The sequence below is a fragment of the Syngnathus floridae genome, chromosome 3, assembly GCF_059516105.1.
Source record: "Syngnathus floridae isolate MCC-2025c chromosome 3, RoL_Sflo_1.0, whole genome shotgun sequence".
Taxonomy (NCBI): Eukaryota; Metazoa; Chordata; class Actinopteri; order Syngnathiformes; family Syngnathidae; genus Syngnathus; species Syngnathus floridae.
In genome coordinates, this window is record NC_142415.1 from 20,169,881 (window position 1) to 20,191,620 (window position 21,740).

Sequence of the window (21,740 nt, forward strand, 5' to 3'; positions counted from 1 at the left end):
GCTGGATGGAGGGATGGATAAAATTAGATAGATAAATAGATAAAATAGATAAGTATATAGAAGTAGATAAGTAAATAGATAAAATTAGATAATTAAAAAGATTTAAAATAAAAATTAAATGGATAAAAATAGAAGAATAAATAGATAAAATAGAAAAGTAAATAAAGCATATAGAAGTAGATAAGTAAATAGATAAAATTAGATAATTAAATAGATAAAAATAGATAAGTAAATAGATAAAAATAGTGGCTGGATGGATGGATGGATGGAGGGATGGATAAAATTAGATAGATAAATAGATAAAATAGATAAGTATATAGAAGTAGATAAGTAAATAGATAAAATTAGATAATTAAATAGATTTAAAATAAAAATCAAATGGATAAAAATAGAAGAATAAATAGATAAAATCGAAAAGTAAATAAATCAAACTAGAAAAGTTAATAGATAAAATTGATGGATAAAAATAGATGAAAAAGATAAAACTGATAAGTAGTTAAATAGATAAAGATATAAAGTAAATAGACAAAATAGATAAAAATAGTGAAGTAAATTAACTGGATAAAAATAGAAAATTAAATAAAGTAGATAAAAATAGAAAACTAAATAGATAAAGTAGATAAAATAAAAAAGTAAATAGATAAAATAGAAAAAATAGACAAAATAGATAAAATTAGCAAAGTAAAAAAGATAACTAGATAAAATTAGAAAATAAAGTATATAAAATCACTAAAAATGAAAAAAACAAATAGAATACATCAAAATAGGAAAGTAAATAGATAAAATAGATAAAAATAGAAAAGTAAATAGTTAAAATAGATAAAAATAGAAACGTATATAGATAAAGTATATCAAAATAGATAAGTGAATAGATCAAAATAGAACAGTAGATTAATTAGATACATGAAAATAGTAAAGTAAATAGGTAAAATAGATGAAAATAGAAACGTAAATTGATGAAATAGATAAAATGGAAAACTTAATTGGTAAAATAGATGTAAATAGAGAAGTGAATTGTTTGAATAGATAAAAATTGTATAGATGAACTAGATAAGTAGCAGGGAAGCAAGGCCACCAAGGTGCCCACCGGCGTCCAGGCGCACTAAGCCGGGCCTGCCTGGATGGCGCTGGGACCGCATTGGATGCGCCTGGACGACGGCGGGATCACTTTGGATGCTTCTGGATGACGCCGGGATCACCTTGGATGCACCTCGACGATGCTTGGACCACATTGGATGCGCCTCTAAAACGCCAAGACCACCTTGGATGCGCCTTGAATACCCCTGAACGACACCAGGACCACCTAGGATGCCCCTAGACGACTTGAAATGTGGCTTGAAATGTGCCTCGGATGCACCTTGGATGCACCTAATCGACGCCAGGACAACCTTGGATGTGCCCAGACGATGCCAGGACTGCCCTGGATGTGCCTGGAAGACGCTGGGACCACCTTGTACCCGCCTAGACGACGCCGGGATCACTTTGGATGCACCTGGACCGTGCCAAGACTGCCTTGGATGCAGCTGGACGAAGCCGGGACTGTCTTGGATGCAACTGGACGAAGCCGGGACTGCCTTGCATGCGCCTGGACGACGCCGGGACGGCCTTGGTTGCACCCGTCCGACGCCGGGACCGCCTTGGATGCGCCTGGACGACGCCGGGGCAGCCTTGTGTGGGCCTGGACAACGCCGGGGCCGCGTCTGATGCTCCTGAATGACTCCGGGACAGCCTTGGGTGTGCCTGGACGACGTCAGAACTGCCTTGGATTTACCTGGACGACGCTTGGACCGCCTTGAATGCACCTTGGACATGCCTGGAAGAGGAAGGGACCATCTTGCATGCGCCTGGACGATGCAGGAACCGCCTGGGATGCGCCTTGTATGCGCCTGGATGGAGCCGGGATCGCCTTGTATGCGCCTGGATGGAGCCGGGATCGCCTTGGATGCGCCTGGACGATGCTTGGACTGCCTTGGATGCGCCTGGATGACACTGGGACCACCTTGGATGCGTCATGGATGCGCCTGGACTAAAGCGAGATCACCTTGGATGCGTATGGACGACGCCGGGACCGCCTTGGTTGCGCTTGGACGATACATGGACCGCCTTGCTTGCGCCTGGACGTCGCCGGGACCGCCTTTGGTGCGCCTGGACGATGACAAGGCGCCTAGATAATTCTGAGACCACCTTGGATGCGCCTGGACGACACTGGGACCGTCTTGGATGTGCCTGGACGACGCTGGGATTGCCTTGGATGCCCTTTGTGACGTCTGGACCGCCCTTGATGCGCCTGGACAACACCGGGACCGCGTTGAATGCGCCTGGACGACGCCGGGACTGCCTTGGTTGCGCCTGTACGACGCCAGGACGGCCTTGGATGCGTCTGGACGATGCCGGGACGGCCTTGGATGCGCCATGATTGCGCCTTGGATGCGCCTGGATGACACCAGGACCTCCTTAGGTGTGCCTGGATGATGCCTGGACCACCTTGGATAAGACTTGGATGTGCTTGGGCAACTTCGGGACTGCCTTGGATGCGCCTGGACGACGCTGGCACTGTCTTGGATGCGCCTCTGATAAGCCTTGGATGCGCCTGGTCAACGCCGAGGCTACCTTGGATACGCCATCAATGCGCCTTGTATTCGCCTGGACGAGGCCGCGACCGCCTTGGATAGGCCTGAAAGACGCTGGTATCACCTTGGATGCGCCTGGACAAAGCCGTGACTGCCTTGGATGCGTCTGGATCACGCCGTGACTTCCTTGGATGCGTCTGGATCACGCCGTAACCTACTTGTATGCGCCTGGACGAAGCCGGGACTGCCTTAGATGTGCCTTGGATGCGCCTGGATGATGAAGAGACTGCCTCGGCTGCGCCTCGGCTGAACCTCGGCTGCGCCTCGGCTGCGCCTCGGCTGCGGCTCGGCTGCGGCTCGGCTGCGGCTCGGCTGCGGCTCGGCTGCGGCTCGGCTGCGGCTCGGCTGCGGCTAGGCTGCGGCCAGGCTGCGACTAGGCTGCGGCTAGGCTGCGGCTAGGCTGCGGGTAACGCCTTGGACATGCTTCGGATGAACTTGGAAGACACCGGGACTGCCTTGGATGCGCCTGGACGACGCCGGGACTTCTTTGGATGTTCCTTGGTTGCGCCTGGACGACGCCGGGCCTGACTTGGATGCGCCTGGACGACGCAGAGACCGCCTTGGATATGCTTTGGATGCGCCTGCACGACGCCAGGACCGCCTAGGATGCACCTGAAAAACGCCGGGACTGCCTTGAATGCGTCTTGTATGCGCCTGGACAACGCCGGGACTGCCTTGGATGCTGCTTGGATGCGCCTCGGATGCGCCTCTGATGCGCCTGTACGACACAAGGACCGCTTTGGATGTGTCTGGACGTTGCTGGGACCGTCTTGGATGTGCTTTTGATGTGCCTGGATGACGCCGGGACAGCGTTGGATGCGCCTTGGATGCCCCTGGACGACCCCAGGACTCCCTTGGATGAGGCTGGACGACTACGGGAATGTCAAGGATGCACCTTGGATGCGCCTGGACGACGCCGGGACTGCCTCGGATATGTCTTTGATACGCCTGGACTACACCAGTACCACCGTGGATGCGCCTGGATGACTTCGGGACTGCCTAGGATGTGCCTCGGATGCGTCATGGATGCGCCTGGACTATGGCAAGACCGCCTTGGATGCTCCTGGACGACGCAGGGACTGCCTTTGTTGCGCCTAGACGACACCGGGACCACCTCGGATGCACTTTGGATGCGCCTGATCGGCGCTGGGACAGTCTTGGATGTGCCTGGACGATGCTGGGATTGCCTTGGATGCATCTAGTGACCTCTGGAACGCCTTGGATGTGCCTGGACAACGCCTGGACCGCCTTGTATGCGCCTGGACGATCCTGGGACCGCCTTGGTGGCGCCTGGACAACACTGGGACCACCTTGGATGCGCGTAGACGATGCTGGGACTGCCTATGATGCGCGTTTGATGCGCCTGTGCGTCACCAGGACCGCCTTGAATGTGCCTGAATGACGCCGACATCGTCTTGGATGTGGCTTGGATGCGCCGGGACGACGCCTGGACCTTCTTGGAATGAGCCTGGACGACGCCGGGATCACCTTGGATGAGGCTGGATGACTCAGGGACTGCCTTGGATGAGCCTGGATGACGCCGGCACTGCCTTGGATGTACCTTGGAAGCGCTTGGACGACACCGAAACCACCGTGGATGCTCCTGGACAACGCCGGGATCGCCTCGGATGCGCCTGGATGAAGCCGGGACTGCCTTGGATAAGCCTTGGATGCACCTTGAAAGCGCCTGGACGACGCTGGTACCGCTTTGGATGTGCCTGGATGACGCTGGGACTCCCTTGGATGGGCCTGGACAACGCCAGGACCGCCTTGGATGCGCCCTGGACGACGCCGGGATCACCTTAGATGTGCCTGGATGACCCTGGGACCAATTCGGATGCGCCTGGTCAACGTCGAAACCGCTATGGATGCGCACGGACGACGACGGGACCGCCTAGTGTGCGACTGGACAACCCCGAGATTGCCTTGGATGCGTCTGGAAGACGCTGGGACTGCCTTGGATGGACCTGGAAGACGCTGGGACCGCCTTGGATGCACCTGGACTTGGCCGGGACCGCCTCTGATGTGCCTTTGATGCACCTTGGATGCGTTTGGCGAGGCCATGGAGAATGACTCTCAGACGGCTTCGAGGAAATTCTGGTCCACCATCCGGCGTCTCAGGAGCGAAGCAGTGCAACGTCAACACTGTTTACAGTGGGGATGGCGTGCTGCTGACCTCGACCCAGGACGTCGTGAGTCGGTGGGGAGAATGCTTCGAAGACCTCCTCAATTCCACCTACACGCCTTCCGTTGTGGAAGCAGGGCCTGGAGACTCTGAGGCGGATTCTCCAATCTCTGGGGTCGAAGTCACTGAGGTAGTTAAAAAACTCCTCGGTGGCAAGGCCCCGGGGGTGGATGAGATCCACCCGGAGTTCTTAAAGGCTCTGGATGTTGTGGGGCTGTCATGGCTGACACGCCTCTACAACGTTGCGTGGACATTGGGGACAGTGCCTCTGGATTGGCAGACTGGGGTGGTGGTTCCCCTCTTTAAGAAGGGGGACCGGAGGGTGTGTTCCAATTACAGGGGAATCACACTCCTCAGCCTCCCTGGTGAGGTCTATTCAGGGGGGCTGGAGAGGAGGGTCCGTCGGGACCGCCTTGGATGTGCCTTGGATTTGCTTTTAATCAACCTTGGAAGCTTTTGGACGACCCTGGGAACCGTTCTAAATGCACCTTGGATGCACCTGGACAACGCTTGGACTGCCTTGAATGCGCCTGGACGACATCAGTATAGCTATGGGTGCGCCTGGACGCTGCTCTGACTTTTTTGGATGCACCTGGACAACGCCGGGACTGTCTTGGATGTGCCTGGACTATGCTGGTACCACCTTGTGTGCGCCTGAACATTGGGACCGCCTTGGTTGAGCCTGGATGATGCTGGGACTGCCTCGGATGCGGCTGGACGATGCCGGGACTGCCTTAGATACTCCTTGAATGCTTCTGGACCTCGACAGGACTGCCTTGGATGTGTCTAGACGAAGCCAGGACCGCCTTGGATTCACCTTGGACGACTCAGGGATCATCTTGTATGCGCCAGGATGACACTGAGACCGGCTTTGAATGCGCCTGGACGACGCCGGTTCCGGCTTGGACGCGCCTGGACAACGCCTGGACTGCCTTGGATGAGCCTTGGATGCACCTTGGAAGCGCCTGGACGACGCGGGCACCGCTTTGGATGTGCCTGGATGACGCCGGGACTCCCTTGGATGGGCCTGGACAACGCCAGGACCGCCTTGGATGCGCCCTGGACGACGCTGGGATCACCTTAGATGTGCCTGGATGACACTGGGACCAATTCGGATGCGCCTGGTCAACGTCGAAGCCGCTCTGAATGTGCACGGACGATTACGGGGCCGCCTAGTGTGCGCCTGGACAACCCCGAGATCGCCTTGGATGCGTCTGGAAGACGCTGGGACTGCCTTGGATGGGCCTGGAAGACGCCGGGACCGCCTTGGATGGACCTGGACTTGGCCGGACCGCCTCTGATGCGCCTTTGATGCACCTTGGATGCGTTTGGCGAGGCCATGGAGAATGACTCTCGGACGGCTTCGAGGAAATTCTGGTCCACCATCCGGCGTCTCAGGAGCGAAGCAGTGCAACGTCAACACTGTTTACAGTGGGGATGGCGTGCTGCTGACCTCGACCCGGGACGTCGTGAGTCGGTGGAGAGAATACTTCGAAGACCTCCTCAATTCCACCTACACGCCTTCCGTTGAGGAAGCAGGGCCTGGAGACTCTGAGGCGGATTCTCCAATCTCTGGGGTCGAAGTCACTGAGGTAGTTAAAAAACTCCTCGGTGGCAAGGCCCCGGGGGTGGATGAGATCCGCCCGGAGTTCTTAAAGGCTCTGGATGTTGTGGGGCTGTCACTGCTGACACGCCTCTACAACGTTGCGTGGACATCGGGGACAGTGCCTCTGGATTGGCAGACTGGGGTGGTGGTTCCCCTCTTTAAGAAGGGGGACCGGAGGGTGTGTTCCAATTACAGGGGAATCACACTCCTCAGCCTCCCTGGTGAGGTCTATTCAGGGGTGCTGGAGAGGAGGGTCCGTCGGGACCGCCTTGAATGTGCCTTGGATTTACTTTTAATCAACCTTGGAAGCTTTTGGACGACCCTGGGAACCGTTCTAAATGCTCCTTGGATGCACCTGGACAACGCTTGGACTGCCTTGGATGCGCCTGGACGACATCAGTATAGCTATGGGTGCGCCTGGACGCTGCTTTGACTTCTTTGGATGCACCTGGACAACGCCGGGACTGTCTTGGATGTGCCTGGACTATGCTGGTACCACCTTGCATGCGCCTGAACATTGGGACCGCCTTGGTTGAGCCTGGATGATGCTGGGACTGCCTCGGATGCGCCTGGACGATGCCGGGACTACCTTAGATACTCCTTGAATGCTTCTGGACCTCGACAGGACTGCCTTGGATGTGTCTAGACGAAGCCAGGACCGCCCCTGATTCACCTTGGACGACTCAGGGATCATCTTGTATGCGCCAGGATGACACTGAGACCGGCTTTGAATGCGCCTGGACGACGCCGGTTCCGGCTTGGATGCGCCTGGACAACGCCGGGACTGCCTTGGATGAGCCTTGGATGCACCTTGGAAGCGCCTGGACGACGCCGGCACCGCTTTGGATGTGCCTGGATGACGCCGGGACTCCCTTGGATGGGCCTGGACAACGCCAGGACCGCCTTGGATGCGCCCTGGACGACGCCGGGATCACCTTAGATGTGCCTGGATGACACTGGGACCAATTCGGATGCGCCTGGTCAACGTCGAAGCCGCTCTGAATGTGCACGGACGATTACGGGGCCGCCTAGTGTGCGCCTGGACAACCCCGAGATCGCCTTGGATGCGTCTGGAAGACGCTGGGACTGCCTTGGATGGGCCTGGAAGACGCCGGGACCGCCTTGGATGGACCTGGACTTGGCCGGACCGCCTCTGATGCGCCTTTGATGCACCTTGGATGAGTTTGGCGAGGCCATGGAGAATGACTCTCGGACGGCTTCGAGGAAATTCTGGTCCACCATCCGGCGTCTCAGGAGCGAAGCAGTGCAACGTCAACACTGTTTACAGTGGGGATGGCGTGCTGCTGACCTCGACCCGGGACATCGTGAGTTGGTGGGGAGAAAACTCCTCAATTCCCCCTACACGCCTTCCGTTGAGGAAGCAGGGCCTGGAGACTCTGAGGCGGATTCTCCAATCTCTGGGGTCAAAGTCACTGAGGTAGTTAAAAAACACCTCGGTGGCAAGGCCCCGGGGGTGGATGAGATCCGCCCGGAGTCCTTAAAGGCTCTGGATGTTGTGGGGCTGTCATGGCTGACACGCCTCTACAACGTTGCGTGGACATCGGGGACAGTGCCTCTGGATTGGCAGACTGGGGTGGTGGTTCCCCTCTTTAAGAAGGGGGACCGGAGGGTGTGTTCCAATTACAGGGGAATCACACTCCTCAGCCTCCCTGGTGAGGTCTATTCAGGGGTGCTGGAGAGGAGGGTCCGTCGGGACCGCCTTGGATGTGCCTTGGATGTGCCTTGGATTTACTTTTAATCAACCTTGGAAGCTTTTGGACGACCCTGGGAACCGTTCTAAATGCACCTTGGATGCACCTGGAAAACGCTTGGACTGCCTTGAATGCGCCTGGACGACGTCAGCACAGCTATGGGTGCGCCTGGACGCTGCTTTGACTTCTTTGGATGCACCTGGACAACGCCGGGACTGTCTTGGATGTGCCTGGACGATGCTGGTACCACCTTGCATGCGCCTGAACATTGGGACCGCCTTGGTTGAGCCTGGATGATGCCGGGACTGCCTCAGATGCGCCTAGACGATGCCGGGACTGCCTTAGATACTCCTTGAATGCTTCTGGACCTCGCCAGGACTGCCTTGGATGTGCCTAGACGAAGCCGGAACCGCCTTGGATTCGCCTTGGACGACGCAGGGATCATCTTGTATGCGCCTGGATGACACTGAGACTGGCTTAGATGCGCCTGGAGGACGCCGGGACCGCTTTGGATGAACCTGGTCAACGCCGAAACTGCTTTGGATGCGCCTGTACAACGACGGAACCGTCTAGGATGCGCCTGAACGGCGCCGGGACCACCTTGGATGCGCCTTGGATGCTTCTTTGATGCGCCTGGATGACAGCGGGAGCGTCTTGGATGCACTTAGACGCCGCTGGGATTGCCTTGAATGCGCTTGGACGACGCCTGATGCTTCTTGGATGCGCCTGGAGATCGGCTGGACTTTGGATGCGCCTGGACGCCAGGACCGCCTTGCATGCGCCTGGACCGCCTTGATTGCGCCTGGACGACGTTGGGACCGCCTTGAATGCGCCTTGCATGCATCCTGCATTCGCCCAGACTACGACGGCACTGCCTTGGATGCGCCTTGGATGCGCCTGGACGATGCCAGGACCCTCTTGGATGCGCCTTGGACGACGCAGAGACCGGCTTGGATGCGCCTGGACGAAGCCGGTACCGTCTTGCATGCGCCTGGACGACGCCGGGATCATCTTGGATCCCCCTGGACGACAGCGGGACTGTCTTGGATGCGCCTTAGATGCGGCTTGGATGCGCCTGGACCACGCCAGGGCCGCCTTGAATGCGCCTGTACAATGCAGGGACCGCCTCGGATGCGCCTGGACCACGCCTTGGATACACCTGGACAAAACCAGGATGTCTTGGGTTAGCCTGGACGAAGTTGGGATTGCCTGGATGAAGCCAGTACTGCCCTGGATGCACCTGGACAAAGGAAGGACTGCCTCGGATGCGCCTGGACGACGCCGGGACCGCCTCAGCCACGTCTGGATGACGCCGGGACCGCATTGGATGTCCCCACCATCACCAGATCCGGCCCACACCTGTAACATCTGAGGCCACGTTTGTCTCTTATGGAATGGGCTCACCAGCTACAGAAAATGTGGTGGGAAGACGACCTAACGTCCAGACTCGAGACTTTTGAGACTGATACCGAATAGAGAGAATAAGATAAGTAAATATGTAAAAATACATCACTAAATATCTGAATAAGTAAATAGTTAAGTACATAGATAAGTAGATAAAAAATAGATAAATAGACTGATGATAATAGTGGCTGGATGGATGGATGGATGGAGGGATGGATAAAATTAGATAATTAAATAGACAAAATAGATAAGTATATAGAAGTAGATAAGTAAATAAATCAAAATTGATAAGTAAAAAATAGATAAGTGAACAGATAAAAATAGTGGCTGGATGGATGGATGGAAGGAGGGATGGATAAAATTAGATAATTAAATAGATAAAATAGATACAGATATAGAAGTAGATAAGTAAATAAAACAAAAACGCTAAGTAAAAAGTAGATAGAAATAGATAAGTAAACGGATACAAATAGTGGCTGGCTGGATGGATGGATGGAGGGATGGATAAAATTAGATAATTAAATAGGAAAAATAGTTAAGTATATAGAAGTTGATAAGTAAATAGAAAAAAATTGATAAGTAAAAAGTAGATAAAAATAGATGAGTAAACATTTAGAAATAGTGGCTGGAGGGATGGAAAAATAGATAAAATAGATACGTTTATAGAAGTAGAAAAGTAAATACACAAAATTGGATAAGTAAAAGGATAAAAATAGATAAACGTAGACAACATAGAAAAGTAAATAGAGAAAATAGAGAAAAGTAAATAGATGACGTAGATCAAAATAGAAAAGTATATTGGATGTACCTGGACAATGCTGGGACCGCCTTCAATGCGGTTCCAAAAATTACGTCTGCCATTATGATCTGAAGACTCGGGGAGAACAGCAAACAAGTAAGTCATTATATTTCATTTACAAAAGTCACACTGTACGACAAGTATTTTAGCATCTCCCGGATGTTTGTTTTGTCTGAGCTTAATGCTAACATATAATGCTAACAATTCTAGATTAATGTTGCGGTCATTATAACTGCAATATAACACTGATATTTGAACACAAACTTTGCAGCAACACTTGTAGGCAGAAAATATAACAATACTCGCAGCATACAATATATTATGTATACCTAAAACTGATTGAAGCTTAGTGGCTCAAATATTTTGGTGGCTGTGAACCACCCAATACAGATTTGACACAGTATGTGAAGAAAATGTGATGAACGCTAAGGTTGGTTAGCTTGATGCTAGCGCATCAATGGTGGAAAACACCATCGACAGATTAACGCAACTAGCATAAGTCTTTTGTGTGCGGCTATGTCATGTGCCCGCATCTGGTTGAAACTGCCCACCCTTGCCCTGCCCTGCCCTACCCTGCCCTGCCCTGCGCCTGCGCTTAGATCAGTGCTGCTCAATCAATTCCCTGATGCCCCCCAGAGAGAGAAAAACATTTTGAGCCCCCCACGCTTGTACCCTTATTAACATTAAACTTGAATGATTCTTCAATGATTAAAGCAAACAAAACTAAATCAAAAAGAAAGGTCAACTTACAGTAAAGAATAACTGTATTATAACATTGTTTTTGTGTCTGTAACAGAACAGATTGAATGTGCATCACTTTGCCTGAAATTAAAAAATAAATTGTGAATTTTTAAACTCTAAACATTCTTGACCAGCTGCCATTTTATGCTGAAGAAAATACAAAATAATGAGCAAACATAATATTAAATGAAATAACAGTAATAATTAATATTCAATTCAAAGTAAGAAGCACAATATTTAAAACATTTTATCCTACAAAACAAAAGTAAATAAAATGATTTCTTTTTTAATGTGAATGAGGCAGCATGACGGAGACCATATCCACGACTGCAGGTAGGTCTTTTGCAATGGTGTTTTTTTTTTTTGCACTGAGCAATTTGGTACGCTGCCTTGGACGTGCCTGGATGAAGCCAGGACTGCTTCGAATGCGCCTGGACGAAGCAAAGACCGACTTGGATGCGCTTGGACCAAGCCAGGACTGCCTGGGATGCGCCTGGACAACGCCGGGACCGCCTTGGATGCGCTGAGACCAAGCCAGGACCACCTTGAATGCGCCTGGACGACTCCGCGACTGACTTTAATGCACCGAGTCGACGCCAGGACTGCCTTTGATGTGCCTGGACAAAGCCGGGCCTGCCTCGGATGCGCCTGGACGATGCCGGGACCGCGTCGAATGCGCCTGGATGACTTTGGAACTACCTTGGATGTGCCTGGACGACGTCAGAACTGCCTTGGATGCATCTGGACGATGCTTGGACCGCCTTGGATGAGCCTTGAATGCGCCTTGGACGTGCTTGGACGCTGGGATCGCCTTGGTCACGCCTGGACGACGCCGGAGAACCATTTTACATGCGCCTGGACGACGCCGGGATTGCCTTGGATGCGCCTGGACGACGCCAGGACTGCCTTGGATGCGCCTTGAATGCGCCTGGGTGAGGCCGGGACCGCCTTGGATATGCTTTGGATGCGCCAGGACAACGCTGAGACCGCCTTGAATGCGTCTGGACGCCGCTGGGACTGCCTTGGATGTCTCTGGACGACGCCGGGACAGCCTTGAATGCGCCTGGTTGACGCCAAGCTCAGCTTGGATGCGCCTGGACGACGGCGGGATCACCTTGGATGCTTCTGGATGACGCCGGGATCACCTTGGATGCGCCTCAGTGATGCTTGGACCACATTGGATGCGCCTGTAAGACGCCAAGACCACCTTGGATGCCCCTGGACGACCCCAAGACCACCTAGGATGCCCCTGGACGACTTGAAATGTGGCTTGAAATGTGCCTCGGATGCACCTTGGATGCACCTAATGGACGCCAGGACCACCCTGGATGCACCTTGGATGTGCCCAGACGATGCCAGGACTGCCCTGGATGTGCCTGGAAGACGTTGGGACCACCTTTTACCCGCCTAGACGACGCCGGGATCTCTTTGGATGCACCTGGACCACGCCGGGACTGCCTTGGATGCAGCTGGACGAAGCCGGGACTGCCTTGGATGCAGCTGGACGAAGCCGGGACTGCCTTGCATGCGCCTGGACGACGCCGGGACGGCCTTGGTTGCACCCGGCCGACGCCGGGACCGCCTTGGATGCGCCTGGACGACGCCGGGGCAGCCTTGTGTGGGCCTGGACAACGCCGGGGCCGCGTCTGATGCTCCTGAATGACTCCGGGACAGCCTTGGGTGTGCCTGGACGACGTCAGAACTGCCTTGGATGTACCTGGACGACGCTTGGACCGCCTTGAATGCGCCTTAGACATGCCTGGAAGAGGCAGGGACCATCTTGCATGCACCTGGACGATGCAGGAACCGCCTGGGATGCGCCTTGTATGCGCCTGGATGGAGCCGGGATCGCCTTGGATGCGCCTGGACGATGCTTGGACCGCCTTGGATGCGCCTGGATGACGCCGGGACCCCCTTGGATGCGTCATGGATGCGCCTGGACTACAGCGAGACCGCCTTGGATGCGTATGGACGACGCCGGGATTATTTGGCTTTACATCACATATCGCTGTGCCAACTAGCTTGGCATCATTGCGCTAGTGGGCACATTCAGCCGCCAGCTGGCAGTCGAGGGCCTCGGATAACAGAATGGTACAGACGTGGCACACGTTCAAAAAGTTTTCACTTGCCTCCCAAACCCCCTACACCACAAACCATGATGGCATGTTCCTAATGAATGTGGAGTCTTTGTATCAGAGAAGCCCTCCGCTCTCAGGAAGACCAGCCCTTCCTATTCAAGAGGATGCTACCCTCCGATAATAACGTTGTTTCTCGACAACGCTTTATCTGCCATGATTTTCCCTCTCCGGTCTTTCTCCGATGACGAATTTTGCGAGGATACAAACTGACAACGACTGGATGTTGCCTCCTTTGAACAAACGACCAATGTTTTGGGATTCGTTTCCTGGAAGTCAGCCATGTTTTTTGCTCGCGGGCACAGGAATCGCAGCCGTCGAGAGGCTCGTTCATACCGCGGGAGGACGTGTTGGCGCGGTACGAGATTAGATGTACATATAGTGATATATGCGTAGCCGTGTAAGGATTGGCGATAAAGGTTACAGTGACACCATGGCATCGAGTAAAGCTGCAATGGCCCGCTGCCAAGACATTATTCGCCGCCACCTGAAACGATCTCGCCGCCGACGGGCGGGACGGCGGAGAACGGGTGCCAGCTTCCATCTTGGCAAAGGGTGCCGCATCTGAGGAAGAAAGGACCCCCTACAGATTCAGGAGAGAGGCTGATACGGTCGCGCCAACCACGGGGACTACCCGAGCATGTGTCGGGTTGGCATCAGCGTGAGAATGTCTTGGCAAGCGTCTCGCACTTTTCCCTCGCAGCCGGCTCGCTCGCGCACAAACACACCGTTGCCCTGCTCGGAACACATGGTACATCAGCGACGGCATCTGGCCGTACTGACTCCCGGCAGCTGCGCTTCGTCTTCGCCAGTTGGGAGTCTTGGCACTGCCACTTCATCAACTACCTGTGGCTCCTCCGGGTAAAAAAAAAAAAAGCCGGCGATGAATTATTCCGATGTCGCAGCTGCGAACTTGACTTTCATCCAAGAGATTCAGATTGTTGACATACGAGTGCCACCCGGAGTATGCAGGCATGAATGAAATCATGTGATGGGGTCATGTGAGGTGAAAGATGGCGCATGCTGCTAAAAAAACATTTCTGGCTTACCTGTTGTGCAAGAAAAAAAACATTGGAGTTAATGATCAGATTAGAAAAGATCTCAACTCCACAATGAAGTACTTTCAGTTTTCTTATGAAAGATTTGACAGCGCAAGGACGTTTGCAAAGAGCGGCCTCGCTTTTTGTCAAGATGGCCTCCGTTCACAAAAGACGAAACATTAACGACACGTCGTTTGCGATGACTTGAAAAGGCGACGGGAGGGTAATCAACATGTTACTGTGATGTAACCTTTTGCGTGACCTCTCTTTTATGCTTGTGTTGAAAAGTGCGATTAAGCGTCCAGCTGCATTTTGTAGATCCTCATTTTGGTCTTTTCAGAAATGCGTTTGTGTATTTCTGAGAGGTGACGCTCAAGGCCGACGTTTAAATGCTTGAGCCGAAGATGTCATTTTACAAACCTTGGCCCTCTGCACTTATGTAGCTTATTTACAATTTCAAAGGTCAAAGGGCAAACCTCCTGTGAGGTCTGAGCAATAGCAGTCTTACTGTACACTTTATCTGGCTGTTCATTTATTCCGATTTTAACAAATGTGAAAAAAAAAACCTGTGCTTGATTCATATTGAATATTTTTTTTCCATCTCCCTTTTTTTCGAGAATGTGTAAATTATGTGAATACAACCCGGTGGGAGATTTTTTTCTCCATCTGTGTCCGCCTGAACCATTTTCGCCATCGGCCGCGTCCAACTGTCCCGAACATATGTGCGGTAGCAGGGGGATAAGCGGAACGTCGCCATGCGGGACCTGCAGACGAGCATATGACTCGATCTCCACCGAACCCACGTGGATATCTGTCTGCTTCTCACCGCATAAGTCAGAATTGGCCGGGAAGATTCACACCTTGACGAAAAACGATCTGTTTTATTATTTACACTTCTATCTTGCCTTATATTTTTTTTCCCCAACTGCTCCACCATCACTGGTAACATCAGCCAGGAGGAGAGAAATTGAGGAATTGGGGCTTTTCCAAAAGGTCCGTGTTGGCAAATGAGATGGTATCACTGCACAGAGCTGGAAGCCACTTGGGACGCTGGCGTGTGAGGCACATATGGGCTACCAGGCTGCCGATGAGCTGCTTAAACAAGCCTCTCATTGTGGCCTTTCAGAGAGAGAGAGAGAGAGAGAGAGAGAGAGAGAGAGAGAGAGAGAGAGAGAGAGGGGGAGTGGCTATATGCTGAATTGTTTGGGTTGGCCTTGGATTTTGATTTTCAACAGCTTGGGTTGCAGATATACCCCGCCCCGGCAGCCTTTTTCATTCAGTTTCCAAACAAATCTCAGATTGTAACTTCCCATGATTTGCCCGCAACGTGTTATTCGTTTTTACTCGGTGTGCGAATAACAGGGGCCCCGCGGTGTGTGGTCAAATGGACGGAATAAAGTTAATTCAACAGGCAGTCTTAAGGTAACTCGCCCTAAATAAATGCTGTGGAGCTTCCCGGCTTTCTGCTTGTAATGAGCTTCTGAATTTCCTGATGGCTTTCCATTAAAGCTTTATTGATCCTCTCCGTTCCCTTTTAACTCCCACACGGGGAAATGGAAACTATTCTGCCAGGCAGATGATCGCTCGGGACTTTTTGCTCTTTGAGTCCAGATTGCTTGCCTTTGTGATTATCACGGCAAAGAAAAGTCACAAATGCGCACACTTGTATTTCTTAATACTGTGAATATTTGACTTGCTTGTTTGTATGGAGACTCAACATGGACGCACGCATGGACGCACACACACGCACACACACGTGCTGCCAGGCGGCTTGGGTGCCGCGTTGTTCTCTTGGAGACAACGCCATATGCTGTCTCGCCTTTCAGAGACGACTGCGCTTACCACTCTACAATCATCTCCTCACTAAGTGACACCAACTCACCCAGCTACTATCCCAAAAAATCTCCCCCGTAAATACATTGCAACATTTTCAATCAACTTAAACAAATCTGATCATGATTATTTCTTTTTTTACAAACATTCTGAAAAAGGACAGATGCCACCTGAGGTGCATTCAAAAGCATGTGAATATATTTAATATGGTTTGTCTCCACCCACTCTTATTTTTTGCATGGGTGAATTGTTTACACTTTGAATTCACGCCAATGCCGTGCCTTGCTCCCTCGGTGCCACTAGCAGATTGTAAACGAAGAGCTTTTGGATGCATTCTGCATCAGGGTTGACCTTGCATAAGAAAACAAAACCTAAAATAAAATAAAGCTTTTGTTCGGAGAGGAAATATGAATGTGTAAGGCACATGAGTTTGTGTACCGCTGAAATATTTGTGTGCTTCGCTTTGCAGCACACGTGTTTGTGTGAGAGGCCCGAAGGAACTACAAAGTGTGTTTGTACATTGATTTGAGAGGTAAGAGTGAGGCGTGTGCAGAATTTATCTCATCCATGTGTTCATTACTACTTTGCATTTGAGGCCGAGATCTCGGTTACTCCGCTAAATCGCGGGACGGATTGTTAGACACGCGTGTTATTAATTTTTTTTTTTTTTTTTTGCCAGAGTCCCCGTGGCGTCTGTATGAATCTTAATGCTGCTGACTGGGCTGCGGCTTTATCGACTTTCTTTAAAATATGAAGAAGCTTTGCTGGAAGCGCCTGAGGTCATTAGCTGAAGAGTAGGCACAAATCCTTCAGCGAGCCTGCTCCGGCTTCGCCATGTTAAATGTGCTCTTAAAATATTCATAATCATACTCTTGCCTGCACACACGCACTGGCACATTTTGCAGACAATGCTCCAGGGACAGAAGGAGATCAATATTAAAATATATTCCTGTACTGGTGTGCTGTTAATTAGCTGCGGTTCTTTTAAAGCGTGAAGTTTGCGGGCAGATTAACAGTGTCTTTTTGTGCGAGACCGGAATATTTACCTCTGCTTTTATCCGTGTAAGCGTATGATGGATGTTGACATATGCAAATGTTTTTTTTTCCCCCTCTTTGTTGTCATTTCTTTTGAGGATTAACTATTGACACGCGAAAAATGCAATTGTCTATCATTTGTACAAACAAAATATATTTGCTCACGTCATTGTCGATTTGCATTCTATTTCTCGTTGAAGGATTTGGTGATGTTTTTTCCTGATTGTGGGCGGAAATAAATATTTTAACAATTGCAGCTTGCGGCACAATCGATGGAATAAGCAATTCTGTCAAATGGAGGCAAGCATGAATCGATGAATCAATGTGTTTATTCAATAGCATCGGAACGTTTGAGTCTCAATAAATCAAATAAATAATAATACATTATTGAATAAATCAAACTGGCACTATGGCAATTCACAACAAATGTAACTATACTAAAATATTTTTAATAATTTGGTTATTTATGCACCTCTACTCCATTGCCAACAGTTATTTATATAGATGTATGTCAAATAAAAAAAAAACATTTCAAACAAAGCTCAAGTTGTATTATTGTTGTAGCAGCTCAGTGCATGTCAACATGAATAAAATGTCAATATTCTGGTCGCTGGCATTCAAAGAGCTAACAAGGAGTGACCAGATTTTGGATTTTTGCTGACTTTTCCAGGATACATGTCACTTCTTAACAGTGATCACTCGGAGGCTGACCTGCAAAAGCGATCATTAGCCCGAGTTGTTAGCCCTGTGTGTATCCGGCTATTTTTAGCAGAGCAGGGGTTCCGTTACAGCTCGTCAAAGGATGTTTGAGACAGGTGCCCAGGTCCGCCCGAGCAATCACACACAGTCTAATTGACGCTTGTTTGTGCCGCACGCTGCTGGACAATGGCCGGCAGATGTACAGAACAGTCAAGGCCAAGGGGAGTCAAAAAAGGAAAAACATAACTGGAAGATTTCTGGAAAGTCAAACAGCATCATCACCAACGAGGACTCAAATCCAAACATATAAGCAAAACTTGAACCACGAAAATTTCAGTTCAGTTCGATATTTCAAAAAGTCTCGACACAACCGTCGGGTTGTTACAACTGAAGTATTTATCATCCAAAAAACGACGAAGCGCTAAAAACGTACACATTGTTGTTATTCGACAACAATGTTAGATCCCTACGCGGGAGGCTCACGACAGGATTAGTTGTTCTAAACGAACCTGAAAACCAGCCAAAGAGGAGGATTAAAGGATTTTTATTTGGTAGGAGCATTTGAATGAAGCCAAGCTTCAATCTGGTTTGCCGGTGCTTCCTATTGATCTCATCTCTTTACGGCTGCGGTCGGTCGGTCGGTCGGTGGGACGAGCGAGTAGGAAAACTACTTCCTCACGGCCCGCTGTTATCCGCCAACCAATCCATTAGGCTTGCATTGAAAGTGCGGTCAGCGTCCACAACACATTCGTGATGAAATTGAATGACTGACTATGCAAGTCAGTTATGAGCAGCATGTAAAAAGGCAGCTCCAGATGGATGTTTTCTTCCGGCCACAGTGCATTATTACATCTATACATTCAATTGAAAATGGGAGCCATGACACCAAGCTTGCAGATGTAATTACATGCTCTTTAAAAAACTGCAGGGCCAGAAAAGAGCAGCGTGTGTCGCTGGGTGTTGTCCCCTCTTCCAAAGGACTGTGAAATTAGAAATTAAACGCTTTGCTATTGTGGACTACATCTTTGTTTGTTTATTGGAGCAGTACGGAGAGGGCGGCGGGAAGGTCACGTGCCAATTAGTGTAGAGGGGACGAAATAAAGACGCAGAAATAAAAACTAATTATGTCTATTGGGCTGAAATGTGACCATATGCCACCAAGCGGCAGACACAGATGACTCGAATGTCATTAAAAGGTTATAAGCTGGTGACAACATACTGACACAACTATAGGGGTCGTGACCCTTGTGACCTTTCACCCTCTCTTACTTATTTAAACTATTGTCCACTTTCATTCTGCTCAGTTTGTCCCACAAAGGTGGGTTGCAAGGTCTGTCACCAACCCGAAATTTTCTAACCTAGCAAACTATTTATTTATCTTATGAAAAGCTGTTCAGGTTGCAAAAGATTATTAAATAAATAAATGAATAAAGAAATAAATAATAAGCCATTATTTGATCAACATGATAAATAAATAAATAAATAAATAAATAAATAAATAAATAAATAAATAAAGAAAGAAAGAAAGAAAGAAAGAATAAGCTATTATTTGATCAACATGATAAATAAATAAATAAATGAATAAAGAAAGAAATAATAAGATATTATTTGATCATAATAAATAAATAAATAAATAAAATAAAGAAAGAAAGAAATAAGCTATTATTTGATCAACATGATAAATAAATAAATAAATAAATAAATAAATAAATAAATAAATAAATAAATAAATAAATAAACCACTAATATGCATACAAACAACAAGCTATTGCTGATTTTGGTGGACTTGATAAATTAGTCAAAAAATGTCCAAGCAGCCCCTTGTGTGACATGAAAGGGATGGCAAATAAATTGTATTATTATTATTATTATTATTATCATTATTATCATACACAGTAAACTCGCAATCAAAAGAGATCAGCTTTACCAACAACAACAGTGTACACAATACTAACAGTTGCTTTTATTTTCCAAATAAAGACGAGTGTCACACTGCAGTGGGGGGCATAGATACACTATGGCTATACTGTACGGAATGCAATTTTAAACCTCTCATAAATAAATCCAGAGCCAGATAGCTGGGTGACAGCTGCAGTGTCTGAGAGCAGGTGATGGGGGATAGAGGAGACTAATTTAGCCATACACTTGTAGTGCTAACGAGACCTCTCCTCCACCACACACACACGTACATCATCTATTGTGAACCCAGAGCACGTCCCTCCCTTGCCGTGTGTGCACCGGTGTGTGTCTTTGTCGAATACGTGTATCCACGCATGTGTGCCATATGGACTCACCTCGACACCTGTCAATTAAAAGCGAGACAAGAACGCCGTTGACGTCTGATGAATAATTCAATTTTAGCAGCAAGTTGGGCTGAACTTTCACGCTGAGGTCAGGGTGTGTCACGCACTTTTCCTCACAATATTTCTGCTGAGATTGTTTCGGCAGCCGTTCCTAAGTTGGAGGTGCGTAGAAATGGAACCCGAGTTAGTCTCGATAAGAAAATAAGAGTCTAAGCATCTTATTCATTCTTTTCATCTCCTTTTCGGAAAAACAACATTTCTCCCGTACAATGAACATTTAATTGAAATTGGTCGCCACAATTTCAGGCTCCTCATCCATGAATCAAGTCTTTTATATGAAACAAGCGCAATAATGGCCACAATATACGAACATGCCCGAACAAACACAACAATCTGATGAAAATGGATGCCAACCACTTGTCATTATTTGAAGCCCGAGCTGAGGAAACGACGTGATCGACATTCGTAGGTAGGAAAGGACGACGCTTGTGCCATCTTGAATTAAGGGCTTGCCTTGGTTAGCAGATGCCAGACCCCCCCCCAGCCCAGATAAGAGACCACCTGTTGGATCAAGGCCATCTGGTCTGACCCAGAACTGCCCACCGATGATAATCGATAGGGAACATCCATTGTCCTCATTCTTGGATGATTGTTTGAAATAATCTGAAATAAATCACGCCGACTCGAATGTCATGATAACATTTGTAAACTAAACACCGCCGAGCCCCAAGTGTGTAAAAAAACAATTCCTTTTAAGCAAAGAAGAACGCTGACGGCCATTTTACTTGTCAAGTGGCGCATGTTTGGGACTCTTTTCAAATTGCTTTCAGTCAAAGGCCGATGTAATTTGGCAGCCCCGCAGAGTCATTTGTAAAACTATTCAAAGCACAGTCACAAGTAAAACAAGATCATGAATACACAGGCAAGCAATTTCAATGAATAAGCCGTGGAAGTGACACCGTCTTTTTTTTTTCTTCCTTTGGTGCAGCCGCCAAACGTTACAACCTGCAATTGTGATTCCAAACTGCAATTTGAATTTTTTCCAAAGAAAGTCTCATTTTAATGATAGGTGACTATAAACTGTACTTTTTCCTTTCAAGGCGCTGCCATGACTTGATGTTTATTATTACACCCCAATCAATATCCATTACATCTCTCACACACACACACACATACAAATGTGTGTGTGCTTGCAAGTGTGCGCTTATCCACTCCAGTCCATTTGTACGTGCACATATGTCAAATCTTTCAACGTGTGTATATTTGTACTTGCCTATTTTTGGGGTCACATTTGATAGGCTGTGGAGTGATGCGGCAAGATGAAGTGACAGTTTGTCACAAAGCGGGTCACGGGGCGCCGACTGCCGAGGCGGACCTCTGCGCTCGTGCGCTGGCTATAATTAGGTGTTCATTAGCATATCAGTCAATTACCAACAAGCGTTCTGGCCTCTTTCTCTCAGGAATCTGCCCTTCTGGACACCAGCTCTGAAGAAGGACACATTTTGCTGGCTGCACAAGTAATTATTTGCCCCTCCTTCTCCTTATTATGACTGCTAGTGGTAAAACAATAGCTGAGGTTTTGTTGTGTTGTGTTGCCGCGGGCACCATCTGTGGCGGT

At 49.1% G+C, this 21,740-nt stretch overlaps 1 protein-coding gene across 5 annotated transcripts in view; it reads left to right on the plus strand.

Annotated features, from left to right (window-relative positions):
- The window catches only part of cbfa2t3 (CBFA2/RUNX1 partner transcriptional co-repressor 3), a 156,586-nt gene that overhangs the window by 76,718 nt on the left and 58,128 nt on the right, over window positions 1-21,740 (plus strand). The window contains exons 4-5 of one of the 5 annotated variants that reach the window (XR_015857355.1): window positions 16,555-16,617; window positions 16,765-17,617. The exons of the other annotated variants lie outside the window; for them this stretch is intronic. The gene's annotated coding sequence lies outside the window, so the exon portion shown is untranslated. Of the gene's footprint in view, window positions 1-16,554; window positions 16,618-16,764; window positions 17,618-21,740 lie in introns of those variants that run through there. 5 annotated transcript variants of the gene reach the window in all.